Source organism: Chamaea fasciata, unplaced genomic scaffold (genome assembly GCF_029207755.1).
Source record: "Chamaea fasciata isolate MVZ Bird 193981 ecotype frontalis unplaced genomic scaffold, bChaFas1.0.hap1 SCAF_2, whole genome shotgun sequence".
NCBI classification, from domain to species: domain Eukaryota; kingdom Metazoa; phylum Chordata; class Aves; order Passeriformes; family Sylviidae; genus Chamaea; species Chamaea fasciata.
Genome location: NW_027094087.1, coordinates 107,276,452 through 107,294,317, shown reverse-complemented (window position 1 = coordinate 107,294,317; position 17,866 = coordinate 107,276,452). Strand labels below are relative to the sequence as shown.

The 17,866-nt window shown below is 39.7% G+C and overlaps 1 long non-coding RNA gene across 2 annotated transcripts; it reads left to right on the top strand.

Annotated features, from left to right (window-relative positions):
• The first annotated feature begins 6,729 nt into the window (after positions 1 to 6,729).
• LOC136286115 (uncharacterized) lies at positions 6,730 to 16,490 on the top strand. 2 transcript variants are annotated; one of them, XR_010719771.1, is made up of 4 exons: positions 6,730 to 6,767; positions 7,276 to 7,319; positions 8,863 to 8,930; positions 14,857 to 16,490. It is a non-coding gene; the product is annotated as an uncharacterized lncRNA (long non-coding RNA). The 2 variants fall into 2 exon arrangements; XR_010719770.1 differs by lacking the exon at positions 14,857 to 16,490 and adding an exon at positions 12,206 to 12,445.
• Positions 16,491 to 17,866: the final 1,376 nt, after the last annotated feature.

Below are 17,866 nucleotides of genomic sequence, written 5' to 3'. Positions count from 1 at the left end.
GAATGAGAAAACAAAGCAATCAAAACAGGTGACTGTAGACATGAACCTGAACTTCAAAGCACTTTAGTAGTTCTAGTAAAATAAATTTTGCAAACTCCAGGTCAAATGCCAAAACATAATCCTGGGTTAACAGGTGGAGAAACCTCCGCCTTAAGAAGGCTGAAAACAAATAATTCAGCAGGAGCCACCAGTTTTGAGTGCTTGACTGGAGAAATACATGCAGAGCTCCAAGCTGAAAACAGGAACATAACAGCAACATAAATCAGTGGTTTCTTTTGAAAATGAGGTCATGGACTGGGGAAGGCTGGAAACGCAGCTGTGTCAGCACTAGAGCTCACTCACTTCTGTCTTGCTGCTGAAACCATACTCCTTTCTGAAGCCCTTGTCTCAAAACCTCCCCTTATCATGAGAGCTTAAAGACTGTAAAGAATCACAGAATGGGTCAGGTTGGAAGGGACCCCAGGGGATCATCTGGTCCAGCCTCCCTGCTCAAGTGGGATTACTCTAGAACAAGTGGCACAGGATAGTGCTCAGACAGTTCTTGGATATCTCCAGTGAAAGAGACTCCACACCCTCTCTGGACAATCACTTCCAGTGCTTGGTCACTGCACAGTGAAGAAATTCTTCCTCATGTTCAGGTGGAACTTCCTGGCCATCAGTTCCTGCCTGTTTCCCCTGTCCCATTGCTGGGCACCGCGGAGCAGAGCCTGGTCCATGCCCTGAGCCCTCCCTGCAGACACTGACACACAGGGATGAGGCCCCTCTCCAGGCTGAACAGGCCCAGCTCCCTCAGCCTTTCCTCACGGAGATGCTCCAGTCCCTCCATCATCTTTGTCACCCTCCACTGGACCCGCTCCAGGAGCTCCATGTCTCTCCTGTCCTGAGGAGCCCAGAACTGGACACAGCACTCCAGGTGATCCTCAGCAGGGCTGAGCAGAGGGGCAGGATCCCCTCCCTGACCTGCTGGCAGTGCTCTCCCTGATGCACCCCAGGATCCCACTGACCCTGTTGGCCACAGGGACACGGTGCTGGCTCAGGGGCAGGTCATTGTCCACCAGGACCCCCAGGTCCTTCTCCCCAGAGCTGCTTCCCAGCAGGTCAGTCCCAGCCTGTCCTGGTGCCTGGGGTTGTTCTTCCCTAGTGCAGGACCCTGCATTTGCCTTTGCTGGATTTCAGGAGGTTCTGTGCCCATCTCTCCACCTTGCTGAGGTCCTTCCCGAGGGCTGCAGGTCTCTCTGGGGTATTGGCCCCTCCTCCCAGCCTTGTGCTACCAGAGAACTCACTGAGGAGGCATCTGCCCTCACCCAAGTCATTGATGAATAAGTTAAATACTGCTGGGCCCAGGATGACATCTTGAGGGACACCACTGGTAGCAGGCCTCCAACTGGACCCTGTGTCGCTGACTACCAGCCTCTGGGATCTGCAGTATAGTATTTTCATACTTCATAGTCCACAGAATAAGGAAGAATTTTTCTGAAAATTATTCACCCTGAAAAAATTTAGAAGCCCACACTTGTATACCTGGCCTGGGCTCAGTTGCTGTTACACAGAGAACCTAAGTCCAACAGATGAATATCTGAGCAGAGTTAGAAAGAAATGCAAATGTAGCAAAATGAAAGGTTCAATTTCTGTTGAATTTTTGCTTCTTTTACTCCTTTGCTGTATCCTAGCCATCTCCAGAGTCTCCAGCTCCTAAACTAGGATTTGCTATTTATCTTTAATAGGACAGAGTGTAAAATGCCAACCCTGATTATTAACCAGGTTTCCTAGGTGTCAATCCTACAGTACCACACTCGTGTATCAGTCAGCTCATTTGAGGTTTGCAAGAGCACGGTTAGCATAAGACAAATTGCCCTAATCATTGAAAGCAGTTTCAGTCAGTAATTTTGAACACAAACTTCAACAGTTTGTTGGACTCTTGGGAACAGAGCCTTGGGGTAAAAAAAAAAAAAAAAAAAAAAAAAAAAAAAAAAAAAAAAAGACTGTACATATACAGAGAATTATCCACAAGAAACAGAAAATAGTTGAACCTATTTTATTTTTAAGAATAGTGTTTATTTTTATTTTATATATGTTACTATTCTATATTATTTAGATTGTGTTAAATCAAAAAAGATTATACATAGATGGATGTTTTTTCTTTCCCTTTTGGAGCTGATTGTGTTGGTATCAGTTTCTTTATTTCGCCTGTGAAATTGGGTAGTATCCTTAATTTCAGGATTTCTGGGCAGCCATGTGTAAGGAGCCACACTGGAATAGTTACAATTTACATTTATGTAATCAGCACACATCGATAAGTGTCCCTGTTCAGGCAGCCGGAGATGTGCTGTCTACAAACACGCTTTACTGGGAGAGCCATGCATTCCTAATCTAGTTAATTAGGGAGTTTTATATTTCCTACTTCTCTCTGTGAGGGGGGCAGCCAAGGTGACTGCTGGTGTATATTGGTGCTGTTAAGTCTCTAGTGATGTGTCAGCATCTGAACTTTACAAAATTTCCCCAATTCTGGTAATCCAAGTGAAAGGACAGCTTTTTTTTTGAGGAATATGTGATCTCTCTCTTTCTGGATCCCCTGTGGAAAGGTCAAAAATGAAAAGGGAGGTAGAGAAAATTAAGAACCCCATAGCTGACACTACATAGTTCAACATTTCAGGCAAAATAAAAAATATAAAATAAATAAATAAATAAAAAATTAAAAAAAGCAGAAGGATTGAGGAGAAGAGGATAGTGAATTTTATTTCTAGCAATCTGCAAATTGTTGCTATATTTACATTCCGGTAAATGTTATCTGACAAAACAGGTTGTTTGATGCACTTGGGATGGACTTCTAGTTTAGCCCTTCTACAACAATACCCTCATAGGTACTAGGCAAAAATGGGAGCTAAATCTGCAACAGCAGCACAACTCGAATCCCTGCAGTCAGACCATGAATCTTACAACATCATATGCAAATTTATAAAACAGTAATCATGACAGTTTTGATGCAAGTAAGGTGCTACTGCATTCAAACCTTCAGCTTGCTGTATAGGGTTACAGTACAGCTGCTTCAGGGAGCAGTGAAATGTTGTGCCCAGCATGTTTTGCTACAGATGTGATGTTTCCCTTTATTCTCTGGTTTCTGCAATGGAGAAGATGATGTGGCCAAGCTCACGAGGAGTAAATGTCCATCACCAGCTTGAGATAGTACCATTGATTTCCATCAGGACAATATGAGAGAGAGTAGTAGTAGTAGAGAGACCTGCTTAAAATCCCTGTCACATTTGAGCCATGTGTTTCCTCCAGACACAAGGATTCAAATCACCACAGGTGTGGCTGAGAGTCACTTCCACTCCCTCCTCATCTCTCAAGGCCAGGAACAGTGCTGGTCCACACTGTGTCATATCCCATTAAGTCATTTCACATATGACATGATGCAACCTGACATAACATGTTTGGAGGGCTGAGAGAATGTTATCTCCGTGTCCACAGGCGCTGAACACCAACGACGAAGCCTAGGCACGCCAGCAGCCGTTCAGGGAATCAGTGAATTGGGCTTTTCTTTTCTTTTGGGGAGAATATATTAGGGCATAGTCATGAATCAGTTTTCACTTACTTTACATAAGTCATGCTAGGAGTCTTAAAATTCAGATTTTATGCCTTTTGATATACATTTTTGCACCTCATAAGAATTAGGAGTCGTGCAGAGAACTTGAGCAAATCCCAGGACTCCAATGCCAGTACAGATGTCTGGGTTTGAGAAAACACTCCTTTCAGCACTGGATTTATGAAATCTGGAGGTGGTGGATTACTAATCTGTATTTTTTATTTATGTTAGAATCTGGCTTATATCTATCTAGCAGAGACCCATGCATAGCCACAGACCTATTTGTACAATGAGTGAGGAAGATGCAAGGGGCTGAGTGGTGACCTACTAAAATTAATAAATGTAGATTTCGTTTCCATCTTTATCTGTCACTAAGAATACAATACCTATCACCTGATTTTTCTCTCTGGGCTTCAAATGGTGAAACATTATCATAAAACAAGATCAGTAAATGTCTACTCTTTTTAAAATATAAGGATCTCTCAGTCATATTTTGTCTGCTTTAATTCTCACTATAAATAAATTTCAAAATAAAAAAAAAATATTTTCAATTAACCCAACTTTTTTCTTTCAGAAAATGACAAATCAATGTACTTTGACAGCTTTGACATTTTTACCAAATGTAAATTTGATTAAATCACCCCTGTCAGCTGATGTATTCTGATGAAAAAGACATGAAAACCAAAAGCAAAGTTCCTGGTCAAGTTAATCTGATAAATAGTTTGCAATTATTTATTTGTCTCCAATGAAGGCAGTTAGTGTCACTGACTGTTGAATATACGCTGCACTTGAAATTTAGTTCCTTAAATACATTTCCACTATGTATGAAACCCTATGCAAGGACTGGAATAGGAATATCTGCATCACCTTCCCACCCCCATCATTCCAGTCTTTTTCCCCTGGTAGATAGGTGTTACAGTTCTGGTTTCTTTTCCTCTGCTGAGGTCAGGATGAATAATACACGGGAAATGTAGGTTTCAAGTTCGGACTTGGATGTTTATTATTTCTTATCTATTTACAGACTCATGAGGCATGAGCTCCAACTAGCAAGTTAGAGAAACGAGGTAAAATGGAGCGCTTCTCTATCTCTACCAGGTCTTTTCAAGGACAACCTGTCCAATTATGAAATGCCACCTAAATTATTTTTATATTAAATCAAATAACTAACTACTTGAAGTCTGCAATGTGGACTCCATCAACCGATTACAGGTAACCACCCAAACCCATGAAGAAGGAAAAAGAAGGTGAAGAAGAAGGAAGGAGAAGGGGTTAGACAACACCCAAAATCTTCCATCTTGACCCACATGCATTACTATATACTAAAATCTTAAATCTAAGTTTTTCACCCTGTGAGATCACACAATACTACTCAAACTATGCACCCACACCCCCCGTGCTGTCACTCAGTCTCGGGAGCCTGTTCCATGGCCTCAGGTTAAATGTGGTACTTGCTTGAGGGCCAGCACCTTTTAGCATAGAAAGTCTGAAATTTTCAGCCTCCAGGGTTCCAACAGCCAGGAATATAAAGGGCAGTTTCCAGCATGGCAATCCCTGTGTCTAATCCTGTTTGGGGTGGGTCTGTCTCTGGTCCAGCTGAATTCCACGTGGGACGCAGGCATCGGGAGGAGCTAGGTGCAGCTCTGTCTGGATATCCCTACCTGGAGCTCCTCTAGCACCCCGGGGGAGGACAGGGAGATGGGGGAGAGGGGCTGGCATAAGGCTCGGCTGCCCTCCCGTTCAGTGTGTCCCTCCTCGGTGCACAATGGATGGCATCGCACAGCTTTTGGTGGGGGTGTCCTTCCCACTCTGTTCACCCAGCATTTTCTGAGGCATCTGCCCCAGCGCTGGTCACAGAACCCTAATTCCTCCTGTAACCTCTCTTTGCAATGGGTCTAAACGTTTCCAAATCACCTGCAGACTAGCTGCGCAGGGTGGGGAGGGAGCAGGCAGCCCCAGAGCCAGGGGTGCCATGGTGAAAGCCGATCTCTTCTTCAGCACGGGAGAGCAGAGCTGTGGCTGCGGTGCTGTGAAACCATGGCGTGCACCAAACACCAGTCCCAGCCTCACAAACACTTGCTGTTTGTGGAGTTGTTCATCCAGGTGTGAATTCAGAGGCTGTGAGAGCCAGGCAGATTCCCGGTTTGATTCCCTCTTTTCCCTCCCTGTGTGTCTTTCCTGCTCTCAGCGGTGTGTACGTGCAGAGAGCATCCCTGATTCGGAGCAAGATGTTTCAGTCCGGAGCAGCCAGAACTCACAGCATGTTTTGTTTGCTATTTGCCATTACATGATGCCTGCGTCTTTGATCAGTCGCTGTGACAAGCTCCCATGTGGATCTTCTTGAATGAGCAAGTGAGTGAATGTGCCTCAGAGGCAGCTGGTTTTAAGGGAAGGTTGCAATTCCAGCTGACTCAGACCAATTTTACTGTCACCTTTTATCAAAGACAGAAATCAAAACTTATGAAGGAAACATGAGTAAGCTATACTATGCTGAAAGTGTTCTTTTAAAATACATGGGCACATTTACTAAATGTAGGTATTCCTATAGATCTGCTTTTCATACCATGTATGCAGATAATTTGTTATTTTTCTAACTAGTCAGTTCAATTAATGATTTACACATGCTTATTTATTCATTATGCCATTAATTTAACGGACTAACTTGAAGAGAACAATTATTCGAATTTCATCTCATCGTGAATACCTCCTGGTTACTCATCCAGTGACAGGAAAGGAACTGCATTATTTTCTTTTAAAGATGAGGGATTCAATGTACTCTGACAAAACATGGCTTGTATTGTCACACTGAAACCATCATTACTGTATATTTTTCGAGCCTGCATTTCCACAAGTGACAGCTCCGAGACAACCTTGTAAAGAGCATCATAAATAATAGCCCCAGTAAGGGCATAAACATTGTGCTATCACTGTCCCTCACTAGTGGAGTATTTACATTTTATGAATCAGTTGAAAAAAATAATTTTAACTGTTGGCTGAAGGCTCAGTAATTATTAGAATGCCCAGGTTTCACCATGTCTGTGAGAGCCACCTGCACATGCTTTGCACTTCCCTGATGCCTGTTTGGTGTTTTCTGAGTGGTTAAAAAGACAGAGGGAAGAAACAGAGACAAGTTCCCCTGTACTGAGCTTCCCTCATCTGCCTGGCTGGCAAACTACACTGATAGATGGTGAAATATAGTTCTCATAATTTTTTAACACAGAAGGCATGAGAAGCAATAGCTTTTAGACTAGACTTTAACCTAACTTAGAGGCAAAATGCTTCAGTGCATAACTAAAGCATTACAAGGGAAGAAAATGCAAATCCCACACCCCCCTGGATAATTAGTAACCTACCCAGCTCTGCACTTTTTCTAAATGTTCCATTAAATAAGTACATGAAGCTCTGATTAACCATTAGATTGCTGACAAGATTTTTCTCCCTTTGATTGGCATTGAACAGATTTCTCTCCTGGAAAAAATCTTTCACATAGGTTTTTGTAATTTGTCTGTGCTGTTGTAATTTTCTGCAATTATTCTAAAGTCCATTACTTCAAACTGATTTTGCTGCCTGAAAGAATATGACCTCACAGTGTGTCTAATGGTATTTTGATAGCAGGAAAACATAAAAATCAGAAATACAAGTAGTCAACTGCACACTGTAAAGGAAGTTAAACAAATCTCACCTTTTGTGTCTAGGAAAACAATCAATTTGCCATGGGAGCTGCTCCAGACATATCACGGTTGGTTTTGGTTTGTTGCTTTTTGGGGGTGTTTTTAATACGTTATTGATTATTTTGAACAGCTGAGTATGGTTTATAATAGCAATAATCTGCATGAAGCCAGCCAGTACACAGGATAACACCAAGTTTATAGAACATTAACTTTTGCCTTAACTGCCTCAGTAGTTAGCTGAGATATTAGACTGAAAGGTGGGGGTTAGTTTTTGTTCATTTTGTTTTTAGTAATGAGTGACATTAAGGTGAAAATTACTTGCAAATTTCCAGGTGCTTTGGGAGTGGGGGGCAAATATCAGCTGCCCCTTTTTGGTCTCCTAAGGCATTAACTGGCCAGTAGTTTTGCAAGTAGATCACACACAGGCTGCTTTTCATCAGCTTATTTAAGTATGTGTTTACTTCGTACTGGAGTTGCATGGACTGAAAATTAAACGTGCATTTAAGCGTTTTGGCTGAATTAGATTGTTTAAAAGAGCTTTGGTTCCTAAATGAGATGTGGCAAGGTCTTATTTGCATGTATCCTAACTCACAAAATTGGAACCTGGTCTTCCAAGTTTTCCCCTAAAGCAAGTAGAATACTGGCCAATTTATCATGTGCATTAGATATGAAGAATCTGGGCTTGTATTCAATTCTGGTATTATTAAGAAGCCTTAAGATATGAATATTAAAACTATGAAATACACAAATTATTACAAAAGTGTATTTCATGTGTGCCTCACTGCAGGGTGTAGCTGTCATCTTCTCATGCTCTGATATCTGCCCTGCAGCACTGTTTACTGGCTCCATGTCTCTTTTTCTGCTTCTTTTTTTTTTTTTTTACCTTTTTTAAAAAAGCATATTGCTTTCCAACACACTTAGGATTCAAGTTTAGTGATAAGATCATGTTAGTTATTGTTGATTGTAGCTAATGTATTATTATTCATCTTGTTATGGAAAGTGAAAGTCAAGATTTTTTAATTCTGTAACCACAAAACTATTTATACCATGGTGTCACCTCTTGTGACATCCTAATCCATTTCCACAGAGGTTTGAAGTGTTCCAGAATAATTTTGTTGGCTTATCTCCCTACTGGTTGTTTCATTTTCGTATATATGTGCTAGAGTTAGTATTTTTGAGAAAAAAAAAATCCAGTCATTATTTTACAAAACATAGCAAAATCTCATATTCCTTTTTTTGTTTAAAATATGTTTAAATTGACAGACAGTTACTTACAGGTACAAACTGTGAAAATGTCCAGACTGGGATATGCTCTGATCCATAAATATGAAATACTGCAATAGTAATAATTTGCAACAGTTTGTTTCTGTTCTTCAGTCTGAGCTGCTTGGTTCAGGCCTCTAAGCTCCTTTGTCTTTAATCAACACCTGTGAAAACCTACAGTTTTGAGGGAGCCATTATTCATAGAGAAGGATTTTCTTTTTTGTAGAAGCCTGAAAATTGAAACAGAAGCCATGCAGCTCTCAGCATGTACAGAACTGAAATATATTGCATGTTTCTTGGTGAAGTACTGGATTTGGGGAGCTTTTTTTGTGTTTTGTTTTCACACAGATGCATGATATACTCAAGAGGTGCCACTCTTGAAGGATATATTGCTAAAAGAACTCTGAAAGCCAAAGGTCAGTAAGCATTTATCCTCTGCCTATGAAGTCTAATATTTTGACCACTGTAAATTGTAGTCTTCTACTTTTGGCACTATTTTTGGTAACGTTTTAGAATTAATTCAGTGGATTTAGAAGAGACCTCTAGCATTCAAATAAAAGCTTCAAGGTAGGTGAAATCTAAACTCTAAAGAATTACATACTGGTGGTTGAATAGTTTATTATGACATCTCAAAAGCTGTGTTTGGATGACTTAGTGGAGCTATTAATTACTTTCTGTACTTATTACTAATAATATGATTTCTATAAGCCTTGGAATTAAAAATGTAAATAAGATATTAAGCTGCCTGAGTATTTAAAAGGTTTAAGGGAAAACAGGCTTATTAGGCTGTTTAATGTTTAAGTGACCTCCATAGGACAGATAACAGAGTCGACCAGCAAATTCAGACATTCACTGCGAAATAAACTAGCTTATTATTGTCACCTATTAACACATGCTATACCTGTCAAATTGTGATTACATGTCTGGAAGCCGTAAAAATATAATTAATTTTTCTGTATTTTTATTAGAAAGCAAATATGTCTACACAGAAGCAGGGTGATTTGTTGGTGGGTGGATACCTCGATTTCTTTTAGACTGCAGAGTAAAAGCACAATGAGAAAGACAGGAGAGACAGGACAGCAGAAGCTATGGATTAGGAAAGAGTAGAATGCATTAAGAAAAGACATAAAGGCAAGCTTTGCTTAGGTCCACATCACATTAGATTTTGTTTCCATACTGAATATTTTTTTTAAAATTTGTACTTTTATTTATAAATTAAGAGCTATCCATATAAACTGAAGCCATTCCTCTTGCAATGGCTGTGCTTCAGAAACAACCCCATCCCAAAACTGGAGGGAAGCATTGCACAGCCTAGCTAGATTAAAGCAGATTAAAAGATGTGTCTATCAAGCAGAAAAACATTTGGAAATAAATTTCAGGGTAGTTCAGTAACAGCTGCAGGAATCCCTGGATGAATTTATGACCATTTATGAAAATCCAGCTAAGGGTGTGATAGGGAACATCCAGTGAGGACACTGGTGCTGGCTCATGGTGTTCCTCTCAGGAACATGCTACCTGCTCCCTGCCTGTGGGCTGGGAACTTGTATGTCCTCACCACCCTCCCATCTCTCTGCAGAGGCCCCATGCAGGTCCCTTGGCATAAACCTGGTGTGGGGTGTGGGCAAAGTGGCCTTTTCAGCTGTCGAGTTGAGGGATGGTCATGTTGAGAGGGTATTGTGCAAAAGCTTACAGCTCTGCAGGGACTAGAATTCCTTGTCAGATAGCCAGTTCTTTCCATTACACAAGCACTGGAATCTGTCTACAGAACCTGTTATAGTCCTGTGGATGAACGCCTTGCTCACTTTAACTGAAAATTCTAGTAAACCACTGATTTCAAAAACGTCTTGTCTTTTCCCTTAATCAGAAAGATGACAGTCTAACTTCAGATTCTTAATCTGAATGAAAAAGATCAAGAGATTTTAGATATTACTCAGCGTTTGAATTTGCAAATCAATTTTTATTCTATATGTTCAAATGTACAATTGTTTAATAAATTATTAAATTGTGATTTTAAATAGCTCTGAAATGTTTATTAATTGCCACACTTGCAACATTTGAATTATTTTCATCTGTCAGTATATTAAAAGACAAGGAAACATTCAGAGGAAAAATGGAAATATTTTTCTGGGAATTATGTGCTTGTGTTGACAAAATAGAATGCAATCTGAAAACAGAGAAGACCAGGGCTGAAGTAAATTCCCTGACAAAGACCTAAAGAAGTCAGAGGCAATATGGTTATCCTTCATAAAGCAAAATATAGCCTCTTATTGAATCTGATGCATAATATAAAGCCTAGAAGATTCCTCTAGTGCCTGGATGATTGCTGCTCTCAGCAGCCATAAGACAGACAGGTCTTTTTCTCTTGATCTCGTTAAGGACACTCCAGGTTTTGCTCAGCCCTTGAGAAAGGAAATGTTTTAGACTGCTCTGCTGTGATTGTTTTATTGCCTGCAAGGAAAGTCGTTTACCTGGGATTATATTTTATGCAATCATATAAGGACATGACACAAGATACAAAAAATGTTGGAGACTTAGAGTTAAAATATGATCATGCAAATAAATTGAGGCATGTGGAGAATTGTGTGGAGAATGCTTCACATTTGGAAGACCCAGGCTTAGCTATGAATTTCTTTCATCTCTGGATTTTTTTTGTCAAACAGGCTTTTAAAACTCTTTTCATGTACTTCTTTGGTGCATAAATAACAACAAGTCAACACCAACCATCTGTTGCACATTAAGAAATTTAATTTTAATGCATCCAATGTTGCCCTGTTTAATGGTCTTTTTGACTTAGTTGCCAATATCAGCAGGATGAGCTTGATAATTGACAAGGGCATGTAATTGATTGTCACAGGTGGAAATGTAACACTTATTACTGTGTACGCTGAAAAAAGAGTCTTTAGAGATGGTGGGGTTAGATCTCTAAAAATGCAAATCGTTTTGGCTTTGAGTGATGAAATTTGGACTGAGGCACTGTCAAGGGCTAGTTGAATGAGGGAAAAGGGATCCATTGAAGAAAATGAAATCTGAGCTGTAATCTAGCTATAAATTTCTTGTAAGATAGCTTTTCTGCAGACCCAGGTTTCAGCAGCAGCTTTGACAAAGGACAGTGATCAGCAACAGAAACTCAAGAGCAGAGCAGGTGCCTCCAAGAAAGTGTCAGTGCTGTCATCCAAAAGCAGTAACCAGGATCTTGTGTCTGATGACAGTTGAAAAGGCAGTATGGGGAAAAAATGTCTTGTCAGCACTGGAATTGCTTTTAAAAAAGCCATGATGTTTGGCTTGTTCCACAAGGACAAAGGGGAAATATGCATCATTGCTCATACCCCAAGCTGAACAGAAATGGGAAATTCTGCTACTTTTTTGAAGGGAAAGTGCAGACTTTCAACTCCAGTACACCAAAAATAAAAAAATAACAGTGGGGTTTTCTCTCACCTTTACAAATGGGAACTTGAAAGAGCAATAAAGTAGTTTTCTTAGAAATAAACTGGCACAAATTTTTGCACCCACCTATTAAAATAGGTCTTTAATCTGAGAGAATCAGACACGTGCCAAGCTCTTTCATGTTCAATACACTTCAAAATGTTCAAATGGCTAAAGCAGACCATGATCTTCAAGATTTTCACCTCAGATGGTTCACTTGTGGAAAATATTTCTCATTACTACTTGAAATTTCCCCTCACATATGCAGGTGGTATCTCTACAGTGGAATTCAGGAGCTACAAATTACAAGGGGAGACAGGAAATGTCCAAAGATGCCAAGGCAGCATTTGTTCTGGAGCTGGGAATAAGATATATGACCTTCCTGTCATCTCCAGGGATGATAGATAAGTGAAGTGGACTAATGGAGCGACACAAAAGTGCAGTGTGAGCTATTCATCCAGAAAAATGTTATCTGCATTTTAATGTTATGGGTGGTAGCCACCTTCGAAGCTGGTTTAAGAAAATAACTTTTGGAGTTTTGCTACTTCACTGTAGTGGATGACTATGCAATAAAGTCAGACCTGTAACAATATCGGGTGGTGAAACTTCCATGAAGTTTGGCCAATACAGCCTGCAGGTTTCTCTTTTTTTTTTTTTTTTTTTTTCCAGCTTCTGAGCTTTTTGTTTCCTAGGTTTTTTTGTGATATTCTCTGGGTAATTATATATGTAGATAGGTTCCTTACTGGGAGCCTGCTTCCCAGTTTAGCAGGTTTTGCTAAGGGTAAACATGGCATTTTTACTCATTTCCATCCCACATTAGCTTAACAATGGTGAGAAAGCTGCTTCAAAGAGAATCCCTCAGCACACCCTGAATGCCATCATCAGTCTGGAAGTTCATTTATCAACTAAATATCTCAGCTGAAATAATAACATTTTCCTCTCTTGAATACTTTGAAACAGGCTCTTTAGCTTAACTTTTCCCACAAGATTGCAACCACCTTGGCACATTATGGTCAAAGACTTGGCTAGTTTGACCCTGCTTTGCTGAAGCTGTTGAAAGTGAACCTTTTGTTGGCATCAAAAGTCTGCAGGAAGCTCACAGAGTAATCAACACAGCAGCTCTCCTGGATCATTAATAAGCCACGTACAAACTCCCCTCCATTTCCATCCCTGGCGTGGTAAATGTCACCACCCAGATGGGAACTCTTTGTGCTGGGACATGGACATGAATAAGGGTCTGTCGGGCATTCCCAGGTGCCTGAGCCAAGAGACTTTTGTCTGTCCTAAGTGTACAAAGTGTCCAGAGCTGTGCACAACTCCTTCAGACCATTGCCCTGTTGCAACTCTCAGTGTTTCTGTCTTGCTCACGTGCGGTTCTGCTCTGGTCTGTATGAGTTCTCACAATTCATTTGTGTCCTGTACTTTTGATGGCAATCGAATGAATTCTTTTCCTTGGGACATCTTTTGTGGCTGAAGCCTGTGAATTTGTTTTTCTGAGCTTATCATCTCACTGATTTATTTATATATACTTATTAATCTTAACCTGCAAAGTAATTTTAGAAAAAGTGTTTTCTTCCTACTAGAACTGGCCTCCAACAATTAATTTTATCTAAGAGTTTGGTGAACAGTTGAGAAAGGAAAAATTCTTTCTTTTAAACTGTAAAATGCCATAAGTGGCCTCATTTTTATAAAAGTTGTCAAAGTTTTGTGAATCATGAGGAAATTAGTAAGACTGCAACCTGTTTGTAGATGTCTTGTGTGGATCATTCCATACATTATTTTTAATGGCCAATTTTACCACTTTTAACTCAATCAGCACAAGAATTATATTTCTGAAAGCTAAGACAACTTGGGCACATTTTCCAAATTTCTTTCCAACATGTTGGAAGCAAAGCAAACTGCTGTGTTTACTGAAGAGGACAGCTTTCCTGTGAGAGTTTATTTTTATTCCTCTTCTTACCCAGTTACAGGGAAAGATCCTATAATTATCGACTATCTTTTAGTGGTGATTTACTTGGCGAAGATTGATTAGCACAATCAGTCACTCTAAAGCAATTTTCATCACCAAATATTAGATGGTTTCTTTTCCTGCTTGATTAGCAGTCCTGCTGCAGGTTACATTGTAGATGTAATTCTATAAACATGGCTTGCAAAGTGTTTTATATGAAAAATCCTCATCTAAATATAGAAATTCTTAAATATTTATGGGTACCAATTGTGTGCTTGCACGTGTGTACACATGACCGTGTATCTGTATATATGCATATGAAGAAAATCTGAAAATGTTGATTCTATTCTAAATATGGAGCTAAATATTTGTATTGAGAGATTAATCTTCCACATGTGTATATGAATACTATTTTTTTTTTGATCTTATCATCCTGCCCCAGCATAATCTGGGTAAAAGAAATTTAAAAAAAAATCCTTATATATGCTTAGGAGAAAATAATTCAGATTTGTCCTTAAAACACAGCTAGCTTAATACATTTTGGCTTAGGAAATGTGTTGGGCTGCTTTTGGTTGGAGTAAAGTTCTCCACCCCTTATTCTGTACCATTTATGTCATGCTCACATCCTATGCTTTCCAACAGTTTAAAGGTGTATACAGTACAATCTCCACTCCTGATCATTTTGGGCCAGGTCAGGGCCAGTTTTTTTGGGCCAGGTTTAACATTACAATTAAATCCTCCCCTTGCTCTTAGCCTTCCTGCTATAGTAATTTCATAACACTCCACTCAAATAATGAGTTATTTTCACACAGGTTTCATGTAAAACCAGCCAAAACCAGCCCATATTGTTCAGACTGATTTGGTTTCTTGTGGTTTTTGGTTTTGCTTTTTATTTGGAATGTTTGCTTGTTGGGCTATTCTGCTTTAAGCTTTGAGCTTTAAAGGCTGCACAGTTTGTGTCTGTTTTCTAGGGCTGACTTGGGTGAACTGCTGCTCCAGCTGAAGAAATCACGTGTAATTCCTATCCTAAAATCTTCCTGAGACTGAAAGAAAGCAGAAGAAACTATGTTCAAGTACAGATTCAGCAGAGCTGCTGAAGTGTCTGCAGCTCCAGGTCTTGCAAGGCAATGTGCATGGTATAGGTCAAATAATGCATCTCACTCTCAGAGACATGTAAATAATACATTTGCCTATAAAAATGTTATATGTGCATTAAGAAGCCACATTTTATGAGCAGCTGAACAACATTGATTTTGTGTTTTGGTGCAGTTTCCTCTGCTGTGCAAACAGAAGGGTGAGCGAACTGCACAGGAGGCATAGAACATCCATCCCATGAGGGATTCATTGCCTTGAGCAACCTCTTAACCTGAGGCTGATCTAGAAAGGGAAAGAGACTTCCACTGCCTGACCATGGCCTGGGGCAGCAGCCTTCCCTCAGCAAGGAGCCCCAGTGGTTGTGCTGAGAAAGGAGAGGCTGAATGTGAAGCCAGGGTAGGGGGATTTAGGACTTGGGAGAGGGACAAGTTCCATGGCAGCTGTAGCAGGGCCCTGTCTCCCACCTCTGCTGGCAGCCAGCATAGCAGGTCTCAAGTCTCCTTCCCCTGAGATCAAATTATTTCCTGATTTCCCCCAAACTGATTTTCCTGCTGAGTAAATTCAGTCTTTCACTTTGTCTTGTCTTTCCTTTCAGTGCCTTGACTTTCTGTTCAGTTCAGTTGAAGCTGGCTACTCAGTTCCAGCAGTGGATACAGGATGTCAGATCAAAATTTTTTATGAAACAGAAATTAAAACTTTTATGGAACTGAAATTAAAGCTTTCTAAAGCTTCAATGCACTTTCACAATTTTCAAATGGGACAAGTCTTCCAGCCCATAGTTATACAGAAGTGAAAATATCTGTATCTACATCTATCTCTCTATATATCCTACTCTCCTATAATTCAAAAAGGCAGATAAACCCAGGAAGACAATCTTTCATTTAAAAATCAAAACTGAGGAAGGCTGCTCTTTTTTTCCTTGAGTTGCTAAATTTATAGCCCTGTTTTCAGTGAAAACATAGATCTGTTTATATCTCTTATTTTTCTGTGAATTCTGTGAATGTTGTATGTAATGTGAGAGTTCATGGATCTGTAACTTACCACATACAATAAGTGAACATGAGAAAATTAGGTTTTCATGCAAAATCTCATAATTGATGTCTTAGAAAATACTGAAAAAGGTTCATATTTTTGCAAATATATCTAGATTTATATAAACACCCAGTACCAGAGAAAAGTGTGTAAAAATTATGCCCTCTGATCCAAGGACAAAAACTGCATGTTCACATAGGAGTCCAAGTTTGAATTCTTGCTTACCAAGTAGCAAAAAAGAATAAGTAACCATACTAGTACACACAATTCATTTTTCTAAGCATGGTATCTGGCTGTAAAATTATAAATACAAAAGACTGAGGAAAGAAAAGCAGATATGTAAAATTTTAGAAATGTAACTCTGTTGTATTACTGTAACAGAAAAAAAAAAAACAGTGACAGAATTATCACAAAGAAATGGTTTTATTCTGTTCAGTTCTATCACTCTTCCTGACAGACAGACTTTAAGGCACTAGCATTGAACACAAGTTAACAAAAAGATTAAAAGAACTTCTTGAGTCTCCAATACTTCATTTTTTCAACTTCTTAATGCACAGGATATGAGGAAATATCACTTTTATAATGTACTTTTTACAATGTCGGAGATGTCAGTACAGAAATTGTCAGCTGTCATGGGTTCAGTCCTGCTGGAAACTGAGCCGCACTCATCTGCTTACTCTACCACCTTCTCTTCCCCTGAGCCCACTGGAATGGGGAGGAGAATCAAAGCAAAACATTTACCTTGAGATCAGAAGAGTTTAATAATCAAAAACAAAGTAAAATATAGTAATAAAGGTAAATAGTAATAAGAATGATGAGAAAAGGGAAAAATACATGATGCACAATACAAGTGCTTACCACTCGCTAACCAATGCCAGAGCAGGTCCCACTTTACACTGATCATATCGCATGGTCTGGAATATCCCTCTGATCAGTTGGGTCACCTGTCCCAGCTGTGACTGCTCCCAAATTCCCATTCACCCCCCAACTTCCTCACCAGTGTGACAGTGTGAAAAGCAGCAAAGGCCTTGGCCTGTGCAAGCCCTGCTCATCAATAACAAAAATATCTCTACACAATCAACCCTGTGTTCACCACGAATCCAAAACACTGCCCTACACCAGCCACTGGGAAGAAAATTCACTCTACCCCAGCCAAAATCAGCACGCTATCATATTAATTTCCAACTGTAACCTCTTGGCAGATTTGTTTTTGCAAACTCTCACCATTAGAAGTAGTGATGGCAGCAGGCAGTATGCAGCATGGTGAAGGTTTTCAGTTAGGCCTTATTTCATTTCTGAATCAGCTAATCAGCTCTGTACCACTAGTACTATACACATACCACAGGTTATGACCCCTAAATTTACCTTAGGAATTTAGCTGAAAGCAGTGAATTCATATAGAAGGACTGCAAAAGTTTTTAATTAGCCAAATGAGAGATGCTGTGATTATTTCAAGTAGTATTTGTGGCAAATCACTATATTCTAGTTGAACAAAAAAATGAAGAAAACTCACTGATCTGTAATGATTCCTGTTTCTTGCAAAAGCTTTGATTACTGAGCTGGAGAAGATTTCTCAGATCACACAGTACGACCGGTGCGGAGCACAGTGTTCCTCTGCAGAACGCCAACAAGAAATGTACCTAACTTATTTCTGAACACCATTAGTGAAAGTGACTCAGGTTCATCAGTAGAAAGCATTTTTCCATCATCAAATTGCTTTTCTGCTAAGAAATGTTTCCTTTTATCTAATTCTGACCTTTTATTTTTAAACAGTTAATTCCGATTCGATTTCTAAAAAGAAAGCAAGCAGTTATTCCTTTAGCTTTCTCTTCAGATGTAAGCAACTGGTAAATA